The following is a 5,892-nucleotide window of genomic DNA, read 5'->3' on the forward strand; positions in this document are numbered from 1 at the left end:
CTGGCCTCCCTTGACCTGCTTCCCATCACACAATGTTCCCCCAAGAGCACAAGTTAGTCCCTAACTCTAGCAATCATTTTCTCAGACTGCTTCATCCCCATACAGTGTTCAACTCACGTTCACATCCTACGTTCTGCAATAAATCTAAACAAACTCTTGAAACTGACCAAGAAAAAAAGCTCACTGAGCCTCGAGGAGATGGAGCTGAATCCAGGTTGCTCAGAAAAACTTTTGGCCCCACACTGCCCTGTGTAAGGTATAAGAATTGACATCCCGCAGAAAGAAAGAAACGCTAAGATATAGCACTCACCTAAGGGCAATGTGTCCAAAGTCCTGGGACCCATGAATGGAAGACCATAGTGGTGGCAAGGAATGACAGCCCAGGATCTCCAATCCTTCCCGATCTACATTAAGCCACAAGAAAACTGGGAATGAGTGAGTCTTCCCACCTTCCAAGCTTTGTCAGATTCCATTAATGAGTGTTTTTGAAGCTCCCAGGGCTCCTTTAATGAAGGGAACCGTGCGGATTGGGAACTTGTCATTACCGTTGTTATTGTTACAATCTGCTTTAAGAGCTTAGGGTGAGAAGTGCCTCAGACACCTCGGGAGTGTGCTGGGAACTGGGCAGATGAAAAGGGCTAGAGCTTATTATTTAGCTAGACTCTCAATTCCCATAAAATTACATAGGGTGAAGATACGAACCATCATTACAATTATCGCCCTCAGAGGGTTTGTGGAGACTTCCTCCACTGTTCTTTGGAAACCGTGTTGACATGGTTGGCTGGGAGGAGCCATAGAAAGCTGTGGGCTGTTTTGAATGCCCACTGCAGACTACTCTTCAATATATTAACTCTTGTAGAGCCGTGGCATGAACAGACACACTGTGACCTGTCTGTAACTGGGACTTCCAATTTCTTTTCTGTTTGTTTGTGGTAGGGTTTCTCCCTCTGTGTAGCCCTGGCTGTTCTGGAACTCACTCTGTAGACCTGGCTGGCCTTGAACTCAGACATCCACTGGACTCTTGCTCCCAAGTGCTGAGATTTAAGGCCTATGCCACCACACCCAGCTGGGACTTGATGTCTGGCAACACATTTAATTTATGCACACTCAGGTCCATTGAATTCCCAGTCTTCTTCAAGGAACTTTTGAATAATCCAGGTAATCCTTAAACTGCTAACCACGAGGTCCCCCTGGCACTGCTAGCGCTTAGCACAGCACTCTAACATTCATTGATGCATACATAAAGATATTCTTCAGCCAGGGAAATATGATCTGAGCTGCGACCAACATTAAGAGTAAAATGAAATTCCAAACTGGGTACATGGTACCTATGATGGTACAGGCAAGGAAATTGAGTTCAAGACCAGCCTCAGAGACATAAGGGATTTGTGGTCAGCCTGAGCTACATATGACCCTCTTTCAAAATAAAGGAAAATAAAATAAAACTCTGAGACAGTAAAAGAGAAAGGGAGTTTCCAAGAGGAATTCATTTTTGCCCCCTCAAGTCACTGATGCTCTTCCTTTTAGTGTATTATTAACCAAAACTTGAGCCTTTTCTACCAGAAACAGTAACCTCTGGCTACAGGCAGATCTGGACAAGTCTGAACTTTACCAGGGTAGGCAGGAACCCCAAGCCCTGCTCAGAGGCGGCTCCCACTTCAAAGCCTCCTTTCATTTAAATACAAACAGGGTGAACAACTGGCAATCTATGAAACAAATATCACCCAGATGGAAGCTTTTCAGATGGCCCTCGCTCCCCTCCCCCACCCCGGCTCGCCAAAGGAAGCCGAAGATGCACCGACCCCAGGATAAGTCCTCCGCCTCCAGCCCATTGGAGGCATGCACAATAGAAGACTCTTGAAACCGTTCAACTTCACGTGACTTTGGATTGGTTTTCACTTTTGTTTTTTTATTATTATGGTAAAGACTACATAAAATTTGCCATTTATCCATATGTAGATATATAAAATGGAGGAATTTGCTCCGATGTTAAAGCGATTGCCAAGTAAGAGAATCTTGAGTTCAGTATCCAGAACCAGTTTAAAAAAAAAAAAAGCCTAGCGTAGGATGGGGCGTGGTGACACATGCCTTTAGGAAAGCAGGGGCTGAAGGATCTCTGAGTTCGTCAAGGTCATCTTGGTGTACAAAGCCAGCTCCAGGACAGCCAGTGCTGCTACACAGAGAAACCCTGTCTTGAAAAACAAAACACAACCAGTGTAGAAGCACCCATTTGTAATCCCAATGCCATGGAGGATGCTTGGCTCCTTGGCCAGGCAGATTAGGCAAATTGGTCAGCTCTGAGCTCTAGGTCCCAGTAGAAGATCCTGTCTCACAAAGCAAAACTCTTGAGGACTAACACCCAAGGTTAACCTCTGACCTCTACATGCATCTCTGCACATATACTAACACATACTGACACACAAATAAAATACACAATCCAGCGACAATTAAAATAATCTAATTTTGTTCAGTCATCACCATAGCTAGTTCCAGAACATTTTCATTGTCCTAAAAGCAATCATCCACATACTCATGAGAACTGCATTTTCCCACTCTAGACCCTAAAACCCACCAAATCTGCTCACTGTTTCTAGAGTTTTGCCTAGTCTGGACCATTTGTATGAAGAGAATTATTTAATGTGGGGGCTTTTGGTCTGGCTATCTTCATTCAGCATCAAGTTCTCCATATCCATCTATATGGTAACAGATTTCAGCATTTCCTTCCTTTTTAAGGATGAGTGATATTCTATTACACAGGCATACCACAATGTGATGCTATAGTACCTTAAACTTTGCAATACACTTCAGAGTATACCCTCATACCTGAAAAAAATCATGGAGGTGTCTGTAGGGGCTTAGGATGTAACTCAGTAATAGTAATAGGATAAAAGCTTAATGAACCCAGGATGATGATCCAACTCCTAGCATCCCTTCAAACACAAAGGACATTTTGAATTTTGTATCATTGTTTGAATTCACCTGCTTACAATCTCTCTCTCTCTCTCTCTCTCTCTCTCTCTCTCTCTCTCTCTCTCTCTCTCACACACACACACACACACACACACACATATCTACATATACATACTTTGAGCATATCTCCTTTTATTGAATTCCTCTCCCACTGAACTTTTTCTTCTCAGAAAGTTCTTCTCCTGCTTTGATTTCTCTTGTGGCATGCTGTGTGTGTGTGTGTGTGTGTGTGTGTGTGTGTGTGTCCCACTGCATTTAATTAGGGATGCCTGCATGAGCATAGGTAGGGATTATGAGCCTAGCTTCTGACATTCCTAGGAGACACAGTCTCACAACAAAGTCTTTGGATTTCTTTTTAAAAGAGACAAGGAAACCAAGTCCCAGACAGGTTATATAGCTTATTCACAGCCACAGAGATGTTTGAGTAGCTGAACCACCAAGACTGAAATTTAAGCCTCTGTCATAATCCCATATTATTTTTGTCAGAAAATACAGTGCTCTGGGTCTTGTTTAGGATCAGCAGTAAATGTGTAACTTCTCCAGATCCTGTAGAACTATCTTTGCTTCAGATTAATAACTGAGCCTGGCATTTATACAATGTGCCAGATAGTGCTTTATTCTAAAGGGAGAGGAGATGTGTAAGCCAAGGCTGGCTTAGATAGAACGCACTTATAGCATGCCTGGTTTTCCCAGATGAGGGGTGTCTTAGTTAGGGTTCTATTGCTGTGAACAGACACCATGACCAAGGCAACCCATATAAGGACAGCATTTAATTGGGGCTGGCTTACAGGTTCAGAGACTCAGTCCATTATCATCAAGGCGGGAACAGGCAGCATCCAGGCAGGCATGGTGCAGCAAGGAGCTGAGAGTTCTACATCTTCATCTGGAGGCTGCTAGGAAAATATTGACTTTCAGGCAGCTAGGATGAGGGTCTCAAAGCCCACACCCACAGTGCCACACCTACTTCAACAAGGCCACACCTCTTAATAGTGCCACTCCCTGGGCCAAACATATTCAAGCCATCACAATGGGATCTCTCCTCTAGTAGGGGTGGGACACATATGCACAAGGAATGAAGAACACATTGTGCTGTCCTCCAAGCAAAGAAAAGTTAAATCAAGTCCTTTTGACTAACAGGTGTGTTCCCCACCCTGTCGAATACAAAGGTGAGAAGAATGCAGATTCCTTTCCTAGTTTTGCTAAGTTGTTGCACCCTTACTGGATTCATCCTATGTGTATACTGTCCTTCTTCTCCATCCCATGGACAGTTCCCTCTGATTCATTCTTCAGAAAGCCTGCCTGGAGAACTCCAAGCAGAAATAGCAGTAGTTCCTGTCTCTAGATCTTCAACATAAGAAAATGCCAACCTTGTCCCTCTATAGAATCCATACTGCCTAAGAATTCTTCCCCTTAGCACTGGGAGCTATTCCAAACTGGGCATTTCCCCAGGGAAATAAAAGACCTCTATTTGAAATCTTCTGCTTTCCAAAGTGAGCTACTACTTCAGAATTGGTAAAAGTTTGTTTGGACAAGACTGAGAATGTAGCTCAGTTGGTAGAGTGGAACCCCGTGTCCAATTTTTAGCACCCCATTTAATTGAATTTCAAGTCCTGTAATCCCAGGACTTACAAAGTAGAGACAGGAGGATCAGAAGTTCAAAGTTGCCAGGCAGTGGTAGCCCATGCCTTTAATCCCAGCATTTGGGAGGCAGAGGCAGTCAGATTTCTGAGTTCGAGGCCAGGCTGGTCTAGAGTGAGTTCCAGGACAGCCAGGGCTAAGTTCAAGGTCATCCTTGGCTACAAAATGATTTCCAGGCCAATCTGTGCTGCATGAGACTCTCACTAAACTATTTTTTAAGTTGTTTGGACAAACTCAGCATATTCTCAAACCAAATTTCACCCATTAGCTCTTGCTGTCCCACGGTTCTTCACCTTTTTCAAACAATCAAGTAAGCTATACTTTGTGACTACTTATTTTATACAAAGGTTGATTCTAGGGCTTGGAATGTAAGGTAGTGATAGAGAATTTACTTAAAGTATGTGAGACTTCGCCTTCATCTCCAACAGACATGATCTAGGAGCTAGGTTGATAAAGTGCTTGCCCCAAGTTCAGTCCCTGGCAACACACACACACACACACACACACACACACACAGGGTGTCATTGTGTATGTCAATAAGCCCATATGAAAGTTGAAAGAGCAAGAAGTTCAAGGTCATCTTGGCTACATAACAAGTTCAAAGTCAGTCTTGATAGTTGATGCTGAGATAATCAAACTTTTTTTTGTTTTTTTTGGTTTTTCGAGACAGGGTTTCTCTGTGCGCCACCACTGCCCGGCTTAATCAAACATTTTTAAAGAAACTAGTAAATAACGCTTAAGTTCTGGAAAGACTTTGCATGCTTGGAAGATCAATGGCCTTCACCTAGGGGTAAGAATGAGGTCTATGTCCAAACGGAGACAGCCATCTCAGTCTCCTCTTTGTGCATGTTGGTGGCTGTGCTTATTAATCCTTCAGAACTGAAACTAGTACAGAATTAGTGGGCCTATGGTACTGTATAGGATTGGTTCTATGTCCTCCTATAGCAAAGCAGGTAATTTACCCTGTGACAGTTTCACTCTCCAGGGGTTTCAAGGCACTGAGGGACACCCTCCCCCAACTGGACTTTATGGAACCTGCTTCTTCACTGCAGTAAGGATCAAGAAACTGACAAAGACAAAGCTCACCAAGAAAGCAACAGAATGCCTTAAATGGCCGCAAGAAACTTCTTAATAAAGAAAGGGCCTGTGCAATCTAACAGGTTTGTGAATCTGAGCTTCAAACCTGAGAAGTTGCCATTAATTTCTTCACTTTTTCTTTCTCCCCGCCTCCCTTCGCCAGCACCACCATCCTCCTCAGCCTTTATGTGAAGAGACAATATGCAT

Source organism: Mastomys coucha, chromosome X, assembly GCF_008632895.1.
Source record: "Mastomys coucha isolate ucsf_1 chromosome X, UCSF_Mcou_1, whole genome shotgun sequence".
Classification (NCBI taxonomy): Eukaryota; Metazoa; Chordata; class Mammalia; order Rodentia; family Muridae; genus Mastomys; species Mastomys coucha.